We start from the raw sequence: 19,107 nt of genomic DNA, 5'->3' as shown, positions 1-19,107 counted from the left end.
AGAGTTGAGTGGAGATGGTTGAACTTACAAGTGAAGGAGATGGTGGTGTGCACTGGTATTGCTCGGTTAATTAAGGTGTTAAGTTGAGTTGTAAAAAGGGATAGGCTGATATAAGATGAAGGAGTGAGGTCTGAGTAGTGGGTAGAATTAGAAAGATGGATAGGTATAAACAGGGGTAGTTGAATTGTGTGGTTGATTAAAAAAAGGGTCATGTTCCTTGACAACCGTGTGTTAGATAAGGGTTATCTAACACACTGTACGGGGGCGTTAGATCTATATTTCAAAGGCCCATATCCAATCTGAGATTTTAATGTATCCGCTATAAAAAACCGCGGAAGGGAAAACTCCCTATCCGCGGTTATTAACCGCGGATACATTAAAAACCCAAAATTGGATCTGAGCCCTTGAAATATAAATCCAATGACCCCCGTACAGTGTGTTAGATAACCCTTATCTAACACGCGGTTGCTGTGGAACAGGACCCTTAAAGGAATAGGAAACCTGGAGATAAAAAGGGGTGTAATAGATATGTACACCTATGGGACCCGAGGGCAGATGGGACCTTGGTGCAACCCCGGAGTATGGCGGGAGGATAATACACTTTGATTCAAATTTGTGTTAAATACAGTAACTTGAAAATATTGTGATTTCATCTTATATTTAAAAAGTGATTTATGATCGATTTCTGATGCGTGTGGTGTGAATTATTTATGGATTATGCGCATCAATTATTTTAAGTTATCGCACCTAGATTTCACTATCGAATAACTATTCTGGCTAGATACTGGATTGTATTGGGAACTACATGTTCATTGAAGTTGAACTATTCTTGACACTCAGAGTTGTCTTAAGTATTAATCAATATTGATTCCTGTTGATATTGAGTTAGTTTTTGGTGTTATGACTTATTTGACTCGGAGAATCTTAAGATAATAAATATTATTAGATCCAGTACTGATTAAAGTGAATGCGTGCTTATGTAACGCAACGTGTATATACTATTACTAATTGCTTACTTGCAAATAATCTATTTTACTTATTTGCACATACGAAAGGTAGCAGATAGATTTAATTAGTAATTTAGAAGACGACTTAGATTGCTCGTCAACTGAACACTGTCTTTTATATAGGTTCTGAAACAAAGGATAAGGGCAAGTGTGTGCAGTCAGATAAGGTGTAAAGTCTACTCGTTTCAAGATTTTGCTATATATCAGGCAAGTATTCTATTCTTGACTTGTAACTATTACAAGTAATCATATTCTATATTGATAGTGAAAAGCGGCACGTGTTTTATCCCTTCTTGTAATTAAAACAAGTTGATGAATTATAGTTGATAGCATTTTAAGAGATATGTTCTCATTATCTTGTAGTCAAATTCTTGAAGGTATAATTGAGCTCTTTTACAGCTTGGCATTACTGTTGATTTATAGGTATCCTGGATTGATACTATGAGATAAGTATGATCTTGTGTCATCTACTTATACCTTGAACTTTGGCAATCAAAGTATATTCTGTTTATAGCCGGGAGAGCTTGTTAATTCATGAGCTGTATTACAAAGTTTAAACTTTAAACATGTATTGAGTAATAATTGAGTTTTAAAGCATCGTGGAATTGAAAATAAAAGGTTGGCGTAAGAGGCTAGTAGATAGTCCAGCCAGAAGGCCAGTTAGATGCCTGTTTGATACCTAGTGTCGTTACCGGTGGGACTTAGATCTAGTGCCCGGAACGATCCATTGCCGGTGGGACTTAGATCCAGTGCCCGGAAAGATTCGTTACCGGTGGGACTTAGATCCGGTGCCCGGGACGGAAGACTTTACGCAGCTGATTACCCGTATTGTCTATGAATTTAGTTGAAAAGTATTGGAATTAAATAATTGGTTGAAAGGAAGGATGTAAGTTAATAAAAAGAAAGAGTTTTGGTAAAGAAAAGGCTTTAAATGAATCTCGTGGTTACACAGATCCTGAGTATTGTTGTTCATTTTTCAATTAAGTTCATTTTCTTCTATGAACGTTGGACATCATTAATTAGTTATATCATGTATAAATTGCGTCCCTAGCTTATAATTTCATTTCAACGCGTATTAAATTACTTTATTCATATTATATCTTGTTGAGCAATGTTTTGCTCACTCTTGTTACTGTTTCCAACCCTTTTCAGCTAGGATCAAAGCCAACACGTCAGCATAGGGCGGCACGTAGGTGTTCGATAAGGAGACCCGAGCTAGCTAAGTTCCACTTTAGGGAAAACGTAGGGAGTATAGTTTGAACTGTTTTGTAAACTGTAACTGTGGGGCAGCTTGTTTTGAGATATCGTGTTAAAAGTTACATTGGATTATTAGTTGTGTTTTTTTTAATCAAAATGTAGCTAATAGTGGAGATTTAGTGTGTAATAACATTTAGTAAGAATATTCTGTTTTCAGTATTATAACCTGTGTGCGATCCTGAAGTTTTAGGGGTCAACTCTATTTCTTTTATTTATCATTGAAATTCCAGGGTTTTTTTTGAAAATGTTTGTAAGGTTAGTGACACCAGATCTTGATCCCGAATTTTTGGGCTGTCACACGGCATATTTCCCCCGCTGATTTCTCCCCTCACCCCTTTCGTTTTGTTTATGAAACCAAAGTTCTCCTTTGTTTTTTAAACATACAAAACTCACAGATATAATTTAATTGATTTTGAATTTTGAGTTGCTTTTGAGTTGATTTCTAATTTATTGTTTTAGTTATTTTTTAGGTTGTAATGTTTGGTCTCGCAAGGGTTATTTTTCTATCTTGCAATCGATTGCAACTTATTATATAAACAATTATAATTTTTAATTTTTTTTTCAAAGTTGCATTTCTGAATGTATATGGTTGCTAGCAGTTGCACATATTGTTGCACATGCAACCCCTATATTTTTGAAAATATTTTCAAAAATATAGTATTTTTGCAATTTGTTTTAAAAGGTGATAGAATTTTCGCAAATTTTTTTTCAAACTTGATTATGTATAAAAAAAGACCTGATTTATTTTATATTGTTTAATAAATATAAACCTTTTCTTTTAAATATCTATATGATTCACCCCGTTTTTTATATCACTTGAATTTTGATTATTAATTTAAATATTTTCATCTTAAAATTAATTAATTATTTTATCATAAATTATGGTGTTAATTAAACTTACCTACATTATTCATAAATTTTTAATTTATATATTTTCTTAGTTCAAATAAAATATTATTATAATATAACGAGACACGTGTGAAGGAACTAATCTACTGTAGTTATTTTTTTTTCCCAAAATTAAAGGGGATTTCATTAATATTTAGAAAGAAGCAGTTCAATCCCTCGATAGATCGTGCAACCAGATTGGAAAACAAATAAGAAGTTAAATAATTAGTCATTTTGTTTTCGAATTGCTTAACTAACTAAATACAAATATTTTGAAAAATAAAAATGAAGATAATGGTTTCCTCGTAATTTCACAATTGACCCTCACGGTAATTTCATGGATAGTACAAAGTTTAGAGGACTTGCAAAAACTGAGTTCAGAGACCTAATGTTATGAACAAATATTTTTTGTAAGAGGTGGGCACATGTGATTTTTATTATCGTTCAAACGCACTCCGGCTATCTACCTGCCGGACACCAGCTATAATGCTAAATGTGTTGCTGCCTTTGTTGGTACGAGATTTCCAGATGTTTTAGTAAACCGTAAATTTCATTTTCAACATGTTAGGTCCAATCAGACGTAGAAGGGGGGGGTTGAATACGTCGTACCAATTTTCTTTGATTTAATTTAATTGCGGATAATCTTTGTTTCAGTCCATGTTAAATCAATCGTAAATAAATAACTCCAGCAAGTCGGGGAATATTCTTTGTATTAGAAATAATCCTCGGGTGCTACAAATTCCAACACAAGTGTCGGCTGCAGAGACTACATATAACAACTGTGAATTTTATTTATAATTTAAATTCAAAAAAAAAAAATCATATTATATAAAAATTACGTATTATGTGGTTAAGTGTTGATTTAATATTTGCTCTTGTGTGAACTATTAATTGTTGTATCGAGTTAGTGTTTTAAAAATGATTTATTTACTTTTCAAATTTCGACGAATAAGAAATATCTCCAATTTGAATTTATAAGAAATACAAAACCATTCTTAAAAATCATTTTTATCGTTTCATAATTAGAATAATTATTTTTAGGAATTTACAAAATTGTCAAAATATTATTTTGATAAAAATCTGATTTTAAAATATTTTCCAAGTCCATTTAACTTCTAAATCGCTTATAAATTTCAATAATGCTCCATAAATCCTGAGACTTTTATTTTATTCGTTTTATAATATTCCGGGATTTATAAAAATATTTCAGTAACTTTTCGAAGATATTTTGTTACAAGTTATTCCGATAATCGATTAAAAGCAGGCTTAGATTAGTGATTATTCAGCATAAACGAGACACGTGGCAAGCCAGAGCTGCAGCACGTGCCCTGTACCACCGCCATTCTTTTCTTTTAATTCCAGTTCTCCCCTTTCCCTTTTATTTCCATGTTAATCTCTCCTCACCCCCTCTGCTAATCTCTCACACTCTCTCCCGTACATATCTCCTCCATTCCTCTTCCACCTTTGTTCCCCGTTCTTTTCTTTTCCCCCGAAACCCGCCGCCGCAGCTGTTCAAACTCCGGCCAGTTGCCGGCACCACCACTGTGTTGTTTCTTCTGATTAATTCACCCGCGATTCTTCGAGTTCCTAGGCAATCCAGACGCAGGCTTGCTGTTTTCGGACGAATCCAGCCCTGTTCTTCAGCCTCCAGTGTTGTGTTAGCGCGGTATAACCCAGTCTCGTGTATATAATTCGATTATTATGATTTTGGTTATTTGGGTCGGATTGAGTTGTTGATTGGATGCTTAAATTCGGATTAATGTTAGTTAATTTCTACTAATATTAATGTTATATACGAAATTGCGAAGACTTGTTTAAAGGGCCAAGCTCACAGAAGAAAGACTATTTGGGCCAGGAAAGTCAAGAATAGACCAGTCTCAGAGTAACCCTGTCAAAAGACAGGGCGCGCCCTATCTTTAGGCGCGCCCACTTACCGAAGAAGGTTTATTTTATCATCATTCCGGAGGGCAATGAGGGATATTCTGTGTTTAGGGGGACGCCCTTGAGCATAATTAGATCTCATTGTTGTATGAAGAAGACTCTACCTTGTAGTCTGGGGAGTTGTCCTCCTTGGGAGGTAGAGGATAAAGATGAAGACTCCCTGGGAGGTCCTATCTCTGTAGTCTGGCGGGTTGTCCCTGTCGGGGAGTAGGTTAGTGCCCTTGCATTTGGGGTAAGCCCTAGGGGCTAGGCCTCATCGTATTGGGCCCCTTCCAGGAGGAAGATTCTAGAAGGGGAGGCCCAGCCCACATGGGTCTCTTGGGAGAAAGAACTACGTAACGGCTTGATCCCCTATAAATAGGGGTACGTAGGCAGATTGTAGGCATCGATCATTCTTGAGAGCTATTCCAGTTAGCAATCTTGAACCCTTTGCTTACAATTGCAGCCACCCCATAACAAACAACCAACCATCTCCTACATTCTCGCCAACAGAAATCTTGATCCACGCCGCGAACCTCATCTTTGTTAACCTACCAGTTTTCTCCGTTAACAAATTGGCGCTAGAAGGAGGGGGTAGTTCAAGATTTTCCATCGAGGAGAAAGATGTCGAATCACGGCGAGACAACGCCCGGCGGGAACCAACCCCCCGATCCTAGATCGGGGATAGGCGATAACCCTCCCGTCGACAACACGCCGGTCGGGAACGCCTCCCAGGACAGAGCAATCATCATAACAGACGGAGAGTCGGGCGTTATGAGACGCCCCATCTCCGGCTCGCCGCCGATATTCATAAGCAACGAGGAGCTACTTAAGGAGTTGCACTACTTGAGAAACGAGGCGAGAGAACAGCAAGCGCTCAGAGAGCGAGTCGCTCAACTGGAGTCCCTTGTTCCCGGAACACATCGTTCCGGGAAGCAGCCCTTTGAAGAAGAAAGTCAATCAGGCCATCGTGATGATAGAAGGCCTGTTATTGTTCCACGAAACTTATTCGCGTCAGGCGGCCAGACTACCGCCGGAGGAGAGGGCGCCAGGGACGGAGGAAGACCCCCGCAAGATAGACGAGCGACCGCACATCTGGAGGAGGCCAGTCGAGATGTTAACGCTCTGGCGGAAAGATACCGAGGAAGAGTCAGTAGGGCGGATCTTTTGGCCCTGATCAAAGATCTTGAAAGCAGACCTGAATATGGGAATACCGGGTCAAGAACGGCAGGCACGGGTCGAGAAGGACATAGGAAGGAGATTCCGCATGGGTCAGACCAAAGAAGCTATGACAGATCGCAAGAACCCCGAGGTTTGGGAGGAAGATCGGAGCAAGACCCGATCGTGCTTGAAGGACGGCAGAGTCAGGGAGGAACGCGCGAGCATGCGACGTCTCCGGGCAACGGAAAGACTCATCATCAGGTTCTTTTCTTGTCTCTTCTTTGTAAATTATTGTAAAAGTTATATTATATTTCGTTCTGGTAGTAGTAGAATATGTAATAATGAATGGTTAGGCAAATCTTGATCAGACCATTGCCGATCCACACATCCAAGCCTCGTCTCAGGCCAATGCTCATGCCAATCCTCATATTCAAGCCTCATCTCAGGCCAATGCGCCCCCATCTGCTCAGACTCACGCTAATCAATCCAGTCTTCTTGCCACGGCAAGTGATCTCATGGTCACCGGAACACTACCATCGATGACTCTGTCACAGCCAAACGTTCAGACCATTCCAGGCATTGGAGCTATTGATGTCAACAGCCTAAGGAAACTTCTGGCACATTTCGACGGAAGCCAAACGTCTCTTTCGAGTCAAGCCCTATCGCCATTCTCTGCTGAAGTGATAGAGGCTCCGCTGCCAGCCAATTACAGAAACACCACCTCTGATTTAAAGTTTCATGGCAACTCAGATGCTGTAGAGTTTCTTGGAAGGTTCAACGTTGAAATGGGTGTCTACCAAATACCGGATCCTGTTAGGTGTAGACTTCTTGCGGCCACATTCAGAGATAGTGCCTACCAATGGTTCCGGAAATTGGAACCAGCATCCATCACTTCTTGGACAAGTATGCAGACTATGTTCTTGACTCAGTTCCAGGCAACCGTCAAGTATGCTCCACCAGTCACCACTCTGGCAAATATCAAACAGAAGGAGGGAGAGACTCTTCATGCCTACTTCAAACGTTTCAATGCAGAGTCATCCAATGTTCGGGGAGCAACTGATGAGACATTAAAAAGCTTCTTGGTGGCTGGGCTTCGAGTGGGAACTGATTTTTGGAAGCACTTGCAAGGCAATGATCCCAAGTCTCTGGCAGATTTATATGCAAGGGCTGAAGCATACAAAAATGTTGAACAGTCGCTGGCTGAAAGTCGAAAGAATGAGAGGAGCCCGGGTAAGGCCCGACAAAAGAGAAGGGACCGGTCCCCAAGTCCAGAGCAAAGGGGAAGGCGACGAAGCCCCAACCGGGTCAACACCATGTATAGAAGGAATTATACACCTCCTCGAGACCATGAAGAAAGGGAGGATCGCTGGACACCACTTGCCGCGCCAATCGATCACATCTTCGAGGTTAATCGTGAGAAGGGACTCTTCCGCAGGCCGGCTCCACTAAATTCCTGGCAAGCTAAGAATAAGGACAAGTACTGTGAATACCACGAATCAACCGGGCATGATACCCATGAATGTAGACAACTGAAAGAAGAGATTGAATTGCTAATCAAAGAAGGCCAGCTTAATGAATGGATAGTACGAGAAGCCCGATCCCGACGAGATATTCGAGCCAAGGACAGAAGGGGGCTTGGCTATACTGGCGATCAAGAGAGGGGGAAGCAAGAGGATATCCAATTCGTTAAGGAAGGAAGCATTCATGTCATCTTCGGAGGGCCACATTTGGCCGGTGAGGGGACCAGGGCTATGGAGAGATATGCTAAGGAAGCAAAAGGTAGGCCCCTAACTAATATACATAATTTGTCATCTAGACCGCCTAAGGTCTTTAGAGGCGAAGCCATTGACATTACCTTTTCAGAAGAAGATGCCAGATGGGTTCACCACCCGCACAATGATGCCCTGGTGATCGCTCTTCGTATTGGTCCAATGAACGTTCATCGAGTGCTCGTTGATAACGGAAGCTCTGTCAACATTCTCTATTATGGCACCTACCAGAAGCTTGGCCTCCCTGATAAGGACATGAAAGTTGAGGATGTCTATATCTATGGATTCGGCGGAGAGGCTGTAAAAGTAAAGGGGACAATCCGGCTCCCGGTAACTCTAGGAGAGGGAACATGCTCAGCCACTCAGGTTATGGATTTTATGATTGTAGATCACGACTCGTCACACAATGTCATTATTGGGCGACCGTTACTGAAAGAAATGAGAGTGGTCACATCAATATATCATTTGTCTATGAAATTTCCAACACCTGGAGGGATTGGAGTCGTGAGGGGGTGCCAATATGACTCCAGAGAGTGTTACCTGCAATCTCTTAAAGGTTTCAAGAAAAATAGACCACTGAAGGAGCCCCTTGTTGCCAACACTGGTGGGGAGGTCAATATGACTTACTTTGTCCAATTTCCTGATGAAGGAGATAGTCCCGGGCAATCAAAAGGGAAAGAACCAATGGAAGTTGATTCAGATGCCGAGCTTAAGCCTTGCTCTATATGGGAAAAAGGGGAGACATCTGGAGCCAAAGAGGAGTCTGATCTAGACCCAAGGCTGCCCCTAGAGTCAACCAAGACTGGTCCAGCTGAAGATACCATTGAAATCCAGGTTGGAGAGGCTGGAGAGGCCAAAACATTGAAAATAGGATCTAAGCTGAAAGGAGAGTTGAAGGCAAGCCTAATCCGTTTCTTAAGAAGCAACTTGGATGTTTTTGCTTGGTGTCATGCTGATATGGTTGGGATCGACCCGGAAGTAATGAGTCACCATTTGAACATTGACCCTATCAAGAAAGGGGTGAGACAGAAGAGAAGGCCTGTTAGTGGTGAAAGGGCCCAAGCATTAAAGGAAGAGGTTGACCGGTTGTTGGGCGCTAAGCTGATCAAGGAATCATTCTACCCTACATGGCTGGCTAACCCGGTCCTTGTCAAGAAGCCTAATGGGAAGTGGAGAACCTGTGTTGATTTCACAGATCTGAACAAAGCATGCCCAAAGGATAGTTTTCCACTCCCGAGGATAGACCAGTTGGTGGATGCCACAGCAGGACACGCTCTGTTAAGTTTCATGGATGCCTATTCAGGATACAATCAGATCCCCATGCATGAGCCAGATCAGGAACACACCTCATTTATAACAGACAGGGGGTTGTATTGCTATATAGGGATGCCATTCGGACTAATCAATGCTGGTGCAACTTATCAACGCCTGGTAAACATGATGTTCAAAGACCAGATTGGTAAGACTATGGAGGTTTATGTAGATGACATGTTGGTCAAGTCCAAGGAGGCGCAAGATCACATTCGGCACTTGTCTGAAATGTTTGACATACTTAGGAAGTATCGGATGAAGTTGAATCCCCAGAAGTGTGTATTTGGGGTTGAGTCTGGTAAATTCCTGGGGTTCATGGTGAATCATCGAGGGATCGAAGCTAATCCTGCAAAAATCAAGGCATTACTTGGTATGAAGTCTCCTCAGAATGTGAGGCAAGTTCAGAGCCTTACAGGGAGGATAGCGGCATTGAATAGATTTGTGTCTAAGTCATCAGACAGATGCAAAGAGTTCTTTAAAGCAATCAAGGAGGCCGGAAAGACGTTCGTATGGACGAATGAATGTGAAGAGGCCTTCCAAAAGATAAAGGAACAATTGGGAAAGCCGCCTCTCTTGGCCAAGCCCGTTGAAGGGGAAACATTGGTCTTATACCTGGCTGTCTCAAGATACTCGGTCAGCGCCGTTCTTGTAAAGGAGGAAAAGGATGTCCAATTCCCGGTGTATTACGTTAGTAAAAGGCTACTGGATGCTGAGACAAGATACACTAGCATGGAAAAGTTGGTATACTCCTTGGTCTTAGCGGCAAGGAAACTTCGTCCATACTTTCAGGCACATAAGATTGAGGTAAGGACTTCGTACCCTCTCCGTCAGATTATGCACAAGCCAGAAGCAACGGGAAGACTCATGAAGTGGGCTGTGGAGCTAGGACAGTTTGACTTGGATTACAAGCCTAGGGCTACTATCAAAGGCCAAGCCCTGGCTGATTTCTTATTGGAGTTTGAGGATGATGCTCAAGGATGGGCAATAGTACCATATAGTCCAGTTGTTGAACCCATTAAAGGTCTTTTAGTAGAAGATGACACCTGGTGGAACTTGCATGTCGATGGAGCTGTCAACTCTGACGGAGCTGGAGTCGGTATAGTTTTGGTTAGTCCCGGGGGGTGTCGATTGTTAAGTGCCATCCACCTAGGGTTCCCTGCAACCAACAATGATGCAGAATATGAAGCTTTGATCAATGGTCTAGCCCTAGCAGTAGAGATGAAGGCGAGGAACCTTATTGTGTACAGTGATTCGATGTTGGTAGTCCACCAGGTAAATGGGGGGTTCTTGGCTCGAGGTTGGAGAACGAACTTATACATGACCCATACGCAAGAGCTGATGAAGAAGTTCAGAGAAGTACATTTGGAAAAGGTTCCTCGCGAGAAAAATGAAGGTGCTGATGCCTTGGCCAAGGCCAGTTCTAGAAGGGACACCAAGTTATTAGGAACTATCCAATTCTGTGTTCAAGAGAAGCCCAGTGTGTCAGAAGCACAGAAGGTCACCCGGTTCAGAGGAGATTTGATGGAAGTAGAGAAGGAAGTCGTGGATACTTGGATGACTCCAATACTTAAGTTCATCCAGGAGGGTCAACTCCCAGAAAGTATAAAGGAAGCCAGAAGTCTCAGATACAAAGCAGCGAGATTTGTGATATATGATGGTGTCTTGTACAAGAGAGGGTTCAACCAGCCGTTGCTGAAGTGCATTGCTGGGGAAGAGTGCAATTATATCTTAAGGGAAGTACATGAAGGAATATGTGGCAATCACTCGGGGGGTAGTTCACTTGCACTAAAGATCCTTAGGCAAGGATACTACTGGCCAACTATGAGGAGTGAAGCAAGCAAGTTCGTGCAAGCCTGTGACAAGTGCCAGCGATTTGCCACATATTCATCTCGTCCTGCAGCAAGTATGACTCCGTTACTCAGCCCATGGCCATTCGCTTTGTGGGGGATAGATCTCATTGGAGAGCTTCCAAAAGCCAAAGGAGGAGTCAGGTATGCAGTAGTGGCAGTAGATTACTTTACAAAATGGGCCGAGGCCGCGCCTCTAGCAACCATTACTGCTAAGAAGATAACAAGTTTTGTATTCAATTCAATTGTGTGTAGATTTGGTATCCCATACAAATTGATATCTGATAATGGGAAGCAATTTGATAGCAGAGAATTGAAGAAGTTATGTGATGACTTGAATATAAGGAGGAACTTTGCAGCTGTGTATCATCCACAGAGCAATGGACAGACTGAAGCAATCAACAAGATCATCAAACACACGCTGAAGGCCAAATTGGAGGAGAAGAAAGGAGATTGGCCGGAGGAGCTTCCAATGGTACTATGGTCGTACAACACTACGCCAAGGACAACCACTGGGGAGTCGCCATTCATGTTAACCTATGGCTGCGAGGCAATGGTTCCAGTAGAAGTCGGAGCCGGTTCTTTTAGGAGAGACCACTTTCAGGAAGAAGACAATGCTGTCAACCAAAGGCTACATCTAGATATGCTGGAAGAAGTCAGAAGGGAGTCGCAAGTTAGGTTGGCAGCATACCAACAAAGGACAGCCCGGTTCTACAACAGTCGAGTCAAGCCCAGACCTTTCAAAGTGGGAGACTTGGTGTTGCGCAAGATGATGCCAGGAATGAAAGTGCCAGGTCAAGGAGTGTTTGGTGCAAATTGGGAAGGACCCTACCGTATTCGAGCTGAGATCTTTGGAGGAGCATATTACTTGGAGGACATGCAGGGGGAGCCCATCTCCAAAGCATGGAATGCTGAGCACTTGAAGAAGTATTATCAATAGCAACATGTAGCCAATAAATATGGCAGAAACACCCCTTGTAATCATTTTTCAATATATAATGGCAAGACTTTTTTAATGCTCTTCACTGCCTGAAAACACAGGGCGCGCCCAAACACCAGGCGCGCCCAAAGCAAAGATTGTTCATTCCTCTGGCTTCTCATAAGAATAAAGCAAAAGCGATCGGTATATGTTTAATCATACCCTTTCAGGAACAGGAAGAAACAAACATAATGGGTTAAAGTTATGAAGGAATCCAGATTGGGCGCGCCTAAGCATGGGGCGCGCCACGATGCCGTAGGGAATTATGAACAAGCAATATCGCGAAAGAAAATGTCAGCAGAGAAGGAAAAGAGGAGTATTAGACGTGCCCTATCAATGTTGTGGGAGCAATAAACAAGAAATTCAAATAAATATCATACCAGGTTCATCAGTAAGTTAAAATATCAAAATAGTCTCGTAGCCAGAGGGCGCGCCCCAGATCACGATTTGGGGCTAAAAATGTTAAAATTACAGTTTGCATGGGTTACAGGGACCCGCGCCCAAATAAAGTTCAGAACGATACAGAGATAAACAAAAGGAAACCATATAAGTAATCAGGCCTGATCTTGGGAGGAATCATTAAGGTTAGGCTGAGATCCAGTTGTATCAGCCGTCTCGACAGCTGGAGGATCTTGAGAAGCATCCACGCCTGACTCAATCCTAGGGATAGGATTCTCCAAGGACTCTTGGTAGTCTTGGCGCGCCTCAAGTGGAGAGGCCTGTTCCAAGAATTTCTTGGCGGAGTCAGAAGCAGTCTCCAGCTCAATCTGCAACCTTTTCTCCTCTATAGCCTTGGCTTCCTGGACTTTAAACTCTTCAATCCAATCTCTTGTAGCTGGAACAAACTTACTCCAGTCATATTCTGGGTCCACGGCCAGAAATCCAGTAACATAGCTGCGGAACCCATCTGCAAAGGCTAGACGATTGTCTTCAGCCTGTTTCTCCTCCAGATCTTCAAGTTTCTTCTCCAAGGACAGTGCCTTTCCACTAGCAGATGTCAATTCCTGAGCAGTCTTGTTCAGCTCAATCCTGAGGTTGTCAGCATCTGCTTTAAGCCTAGTTATATCTTTCTCAGCAGAAGATTTGAACTTCTCCAGTGAGGACTTATCTTTCTCTGATGCTTCCAACTTTTTCTTCATCTTTTTATTTTCCTCTTCCGCAGCATCAAGGCGCGCCTTAAGTTTCTCCGTGTCAGAAGGGTTGCAGGTCAGATGAAAGAACAGTTCACCTGCGGCGCGCCTACACGCTTCCGCCGCTTGCTCGCCCGTCCTTTGCTGCCAGTTGTGAAATCTCCCAGGACCGAGGTAGACGTCAGCCATCTTTGCAAACCAGTCACCAGCAGCAGTAACTGGAGCTTCATAGGGGAATTCAGAGGTAGATTCCCCCACCTTCTGCCTCTTTGATGGATCAAGAGCGAGGGTGACCTTGGGCTTTCTCTTCTCCAGGTCTTTCTTCTTAGGAGAAGACTTTTGAGGAATAGGCTGGCTCACGGAAACCTTTGATGCCTGTCGAGAACCAGACGCGCCTTGAGAGTTGGCGCGCCCAGTGGAGATTCCAAAACCGGATGGGAGAGACATATCTGCAGAAAATAGACAAAGTAAAACGATTACGGACAGTAACATAAATGCAGAAATGGGAATAAATATAATAAGCAATGCAATGGTAGTAGTAAACAAGGTAAAACAAACAAGCATCGACAAGTCAAGAGAAGAAAGAAAACCGTAAGCGGGCGCGCCCTGACTGGCAAGCTCATCAGAATCATCTTCCTCTTCGGCTTCGACTTCCTCAACAGATTTTGCTTTCCTTTTTATGGGTCTGCCCCCATAAAAATCTTGGTATGGACATATATCTCCTACCGCGTTGCTTAAGAAACCATATTCTTTTAGACGCTCGGTAGTGACTAAATGATTGATAATTTTGGCTTCGTAAGGAAGGTTAATAATATTCTCTGCGCGCCTTTTGGCGCGCCCAGATAAAGAAGACTGTTTTCTTTCAACTGGGTAAGGAAAAAAGAAAAATATCTAAGTACATGATATTGGTAAAAAGAAATAAAGGAAAGATATGGCGCGCCCAAAGATACTTACTGGGTGAGGTGTTGAACTGAGTTCTGATCCGTTCTTCTGGCCAAGCATAAAAAAACGGCTCTTTCCATTTCTTTTCATTACTGGTCTTGCCTTCAGACCATCCAGTGGAGTTATGGGATCTCCTCACGACTAAATAAAAGTAGCCGAGACTGGACGCGCCCAATCTGAAGAAGAAACTTAGATCCTCCATTGTGGGCGCGCGTTTATTGTGATCTTGGTATAGCATGTAGAGAGCAATAGCCAGTTTCCAACTATTGGGAGAAAGTTGGATGGGTGCAATATCAAACCACTCAAGAATGGATCTGAAGTAGGGATGCAGAGGGGGACCAATGCCTAGCTTAACCAGCTTTGGAGTGAGGACCATCCTTGGGATCCGTAGCCTAGGATTATAATCGAAAATATGGGGCCTCATCCAGGGATGTGGGCGCGCCCAGATGCAGCCTTTATCATAATATTTCAAACACCACTTAATCTCAGCATTAGAAGCAGTGGAAGACAAACCTACGCATGCCAATTTACCAGCTTTCTTTCGAGCTTTTACCTTGACGGTCTCTCGGATCTCTTTGTCTTCATCCCAGTCAAAGTCTAGCTCATGTTCGGAGATACGGGGATGAGCATAAGGGTTAGGAGATGGCAAGGGAGAAGGAGGGCGCGCCTCATCATCCGATGTCTCGTCATTCAAATCATGGTAAAAGGTTTCAGCTTCGGCCTCTGCCTCAGCCTCTTCAGTGTTTTCCTCATCCATACTGACTTCAGGACCGCTGTCCTCAGCATTATCTTGCTGATCTTCATCCGATTCGATAACTTGAGAAATTTTCTGATTAGCAGGGACACGAAGATCCCGCTCATCTTGGTCCAGAAGATCCTCTATGTCCATATGATGAGTATCTTGAAGTTCAGGAGAAGATGCACCACTCTCAGACATGATTATAGAAGATTGGTGTGGAAAGGATCGTAATGGAGTAGGAGAAAGTAAAGTAGGCGCGCCCAGTGTGGCTAGCTGCAAAAAGAAAAGAAAGATAAAGATGAATTACTGGGCGCGCCAATACATAGATGAATCAAATGAAGAGGGATGGAAGATTTGAAAAGAATATTCTGGAAGGAATATAAGAGAAAAAGAGTAGTAGAAGGTATGATTATCCTGATGCACGTGTGAATAAAGGTTAAGAGGATGATTAGGCGCGCCACAACATGAGGCGCGCCTACATGTTAATAAGAGGGCAGGATTCTAGCAGAGGAAGGATAAACTGATGTAACCCTAATTATATTACATACATATCACGGGAGAAGTGGAACCGTACAAGCCTATGTATAAAAACGTCTCTCACTCAAGGCCTCAAACACAAACATCATTATCATACATTAAACAGGTAAAGATCAAATGACTATATATACACATATACATACAAGCGAACATGAAGAACAGCGAAGAAGGCAAAAGGTCAAATGCTCATTATCAACAATCCACACGGTAAAAAGGGAAGATAAGGACATGAAAATGTACCTTGTGAAGAGACGAGTTGAAAGGTAGCTTCAGAATTCGAAATGGAGGACGGATGCGTACGGTGGAGCTCGACAAATAGCGACGGCGACGGAGAGGGTTTGTTTTAATGAAAATTGTGATGAAGATGAGTAAAGAAATGAGAAAAAGGGGTATTTATACCTGGGAGGAAAATAAAGAATTAAAATAAAGGAAAAATAGCAGGAAGTGGGATACAGCTGTACCCAACAAAGGCTTCGACAATCATAAACCTAGGGCGCGCCTCGTTAAGACAAAGATAGCTGAAAGGAGATAAAAGTATCAAGATCTCGCCGACATTTTCAATAACGACAAGATCTGGGGGGTAGTTGTTATATACGAAATTGCGAAGACTTGTTTAAAGGGCCAAGCTCACAGAAGAAAGACTATTTGGGCCAGGAAAGTCAAGAATAGACCAGTCTCAGAGTAACCCTGTCAAAAGACAGGGCGCGCCCTATCTTTAGGCGCGCCCACTTACCGAAGAAGGTTTATTTTATCATCATTCCGGAGGGCAATGAGGGATATTCTGTGTTTAGGGGGACGCCCTTGAGCATAATTAGATCTCATTGTTGTATGAAGAAGACTCTACCTTGTAGTCTGGGGAGTTGTCCTCCTTGGGAGGTAGAGGATAAAGATGAAGACTCCCTGGGAGGTCCTATCTCTGTAGTCTGGCGGGTTGTCCCTGTCGGGGAGTAGGTTAGTGCCCTTGCATTTGGGGTAAGCCCTAGGGGCTAGGCCTCATCGTATTGGGCCCCTTCCAGGAGGAAGATTCTAGAAGGGGAGGCCCAGCCCACATGGGTCTCTTGGGAGAAAGAACTACGTAACGGCTTGATCCCCTATAAATAGGGGTACGTAGGCAGATTGTAGGCATCGATCATTCTTGAGAGCTATTCCAGTTAGCAATCTTGAACCCTTTGCTTACAATTGCAGCCACCCCATAACAAACAACCAACCATCTCCTACATTCTCGCCAACAGAAATCTTGATCCACGCCGCGAACCTCATCTTTGTTAACCTACCAGTTTTCTCCGTTAACAATTAATACTTAAAATCAGGATTGTGTCTATAATTAGCCGGTTGTTATATGTGCGTATTATACGTGCTTGTTAAATGTGAATTTGTATATGAGACTCGGATATAATTTTGTGTTGGTAGTAACTATCGGGACCACTAAGTTATTTTAATTTAATTGTTGATTGATGTTTGATTTGGATTGTTGGGTTTACAAGTTAGTAATTATCTTACGAGGATTAGAAGTAAAATTTTGATGATACATCTATGTATGCCTCGACTTTTCGGGTATATGTGTTTATATTATTAAAATTTATATTTTTATAATGTGATAATTGATTATTAACTTTTCGTGCCTAGTTGATCCTGTAAGTCTTATTAAACGTATTTTATGTATAGTAAATTAGCAATCCTGCTAAAAGTTTTCTTATGTGTTTACTACAAGTCAAGGCGGATTTTCTTATGTGTTATGTGTTTACTGCAAGTCAAGGCAGCTCTTTTCATGTATTAAGCAATATTAGTGGCTATTCTTGGTATTGAAAACAGGTGGATAGTCCTATAAACAGAGGAGGTGCTGCCGAAATTTTGTTAGAAATTATATGCATTTAGACTATTTAAAGGTGTTTGATAGATAATAAGTAGAGACAATAATATTGGTATACATGTCTACGTGATACGTGATCACTAGTAATCTTTAATAATTATAAAAGTATTTCTTGGTTGACTAAGTTCTATGTGTTTGGCTGAAATTTATGTTTATATAAACGAAGGGTAGTGATTAAGTGATATTGAGGATATGACTTTGGATTCAAATAGTTAAGACCCAGTCTTCTATCCTGTAGGTTCCGGTTAGAGAGCCTAACAGTATAGTGCAGTCTTATCTCTAGCATTCTATTATCAAGGCAAGTATTTCTACCCTACTTCTCTAGTACCTATAGATACTAAAACCTTCTTTATATCATGATTCAAATTATTTGCAATTACTCTCTTGTGAAGCATATCTAGTATTTCCAAACTTTTTGGTTGAACGGATAACACTTTTGGTATCGACTCTACACTATTATATGCATAAAGAAATTGTTTTAACAAAATGTTATTTTGGCTCTTGAATTACATGATGGAACTGCAGATTGTTCTAAAAATTAAACTATTGGGTTGTTTTTGCGTAAGAGGCTCGGGCACCGGCCCAGCGTGAAAGGTGGCTCCTTAAGCCCGGATTACCGGAATTCGTAATATTTGTCAACCTTGCTGAATAAGCTTGGTTTATGGACTATAGCATGACTGATCATCTGTTATAGCCAGGTGTCCAATGATTTTTAAAGCCCAATAAAATTGTGAATAGTTAAAGAGAGGTTATCCTGCCTTCAAGAGATATTTGCTTATACATTCATTTCTGCAGTTTTAAATATTTTCACTTCTTTATTATGGCATTGCTGTACAACAAATATCAATTTCATTCTGTTATACTTGCTGAGCATTTCTTTGGCTCATACCTGTTTATTTTCAAACTAACCCCTTTCAGATGCCAAGGATTAGAGCAGCTGCTTATAAGGTTTCCCAGAGTTATCTTTTGTGCTAGGAAAATCGCAGGATGATGCTAGGAGTCTTGGACTAAGTGTGGATTAGTTAGTACGACTTGTTTCTTTGAAGTTGTATTATAGTGTCAGTATGGTTGTAGTGGAAAACTCATGTAGTAAGGAACCTATGTCGTCGTTCGTTTGCAGTAACAGTTTAAACCTTTCGCAGACTTAAACCTGGCAAGATCTTTGGTCAGGGGTGTAATGGTAAATATTTATTATGTTAATCTATTCAGCTGTCATTAGTTTATTTTATTGTTTAGTTTATTCTTTTTAGTGACACCGAATCTGCACCCCGGATTCTGGGCTGTCACAGTTGGTATCAGAGCGACAGGTTTAAGTCACTGTGTTAGGTTAGGTTAGGTAGAGAGTCTACCCTTATTAGTGATATTTGGACTAGGTGATTGAGTCAGCAACTCATGTTGAGTTGAAAGTTAAGATTACAGAATGTAGTTTTAATAAATATTGGTTAGGATATAGTGTTATAGCTTAGAGTCATTGTTTAGTTCTGAACTACGTGCTTGAGTTAGGACCTAATATAGACTGTTGCAGAAAGGACCAGGACTATTAGAACTATCCACATTAATACAACCAGGGTCAGCATGTATCAGAGTCTTGTGTATTGGTTAGTGCATGATAGGCTATATAAGATCTTAATTATTGCTAAGGATTGTACTAGTATGCTATCCGTATTATGATATGTTGCTATTTGTTGAGAAATTGTGGTTACTTGATCTGTAGTTGGCATATTGTGAAGATCTATTTTGGATGACATTT

General features: G+C 41.7%; 1 long non-coding RNA gene across 1 annotated transcript; it reads left to right on the top strand.

Annotated features, from left to right (window-relative positions):
- Window positions 1-4,159: 4,159 nt before the first annotated feature.
- Window positions 4,160-18,580, top strand: LOC135148055 (uncharacterized). Its single transcript, XR_010285917.1, has 3 exons — window positions 4,160-4,818; window positions 17,596-17,655; window positions 18,276-18,580. It is a non-coding gene; the product is annotated as an uncharacterized LOC135148055 (long non-coding RNA).
- The last annotated feature ends 527 nt before the right edge of the window (window positions 18,581-19,107 follow it).

Source organism: Daucus carota, chromosome 7, assembly GCF_001625215.2.
Source record: "Daucus carota subsp. sativus chromosome 7, DH1 v3.0, whole genome shotgun sequence".
NCBI classification, from domain to species: domain Eukaryota; kingdom Viridiplantae; phylum Streptophyta; class Magnoliopsida; order Apiales; family Apiaceae; genus Daucus; species Daucus carota.
This window is presented reverse-complemented; position numbering and strand designations above follow the sequence as displayed.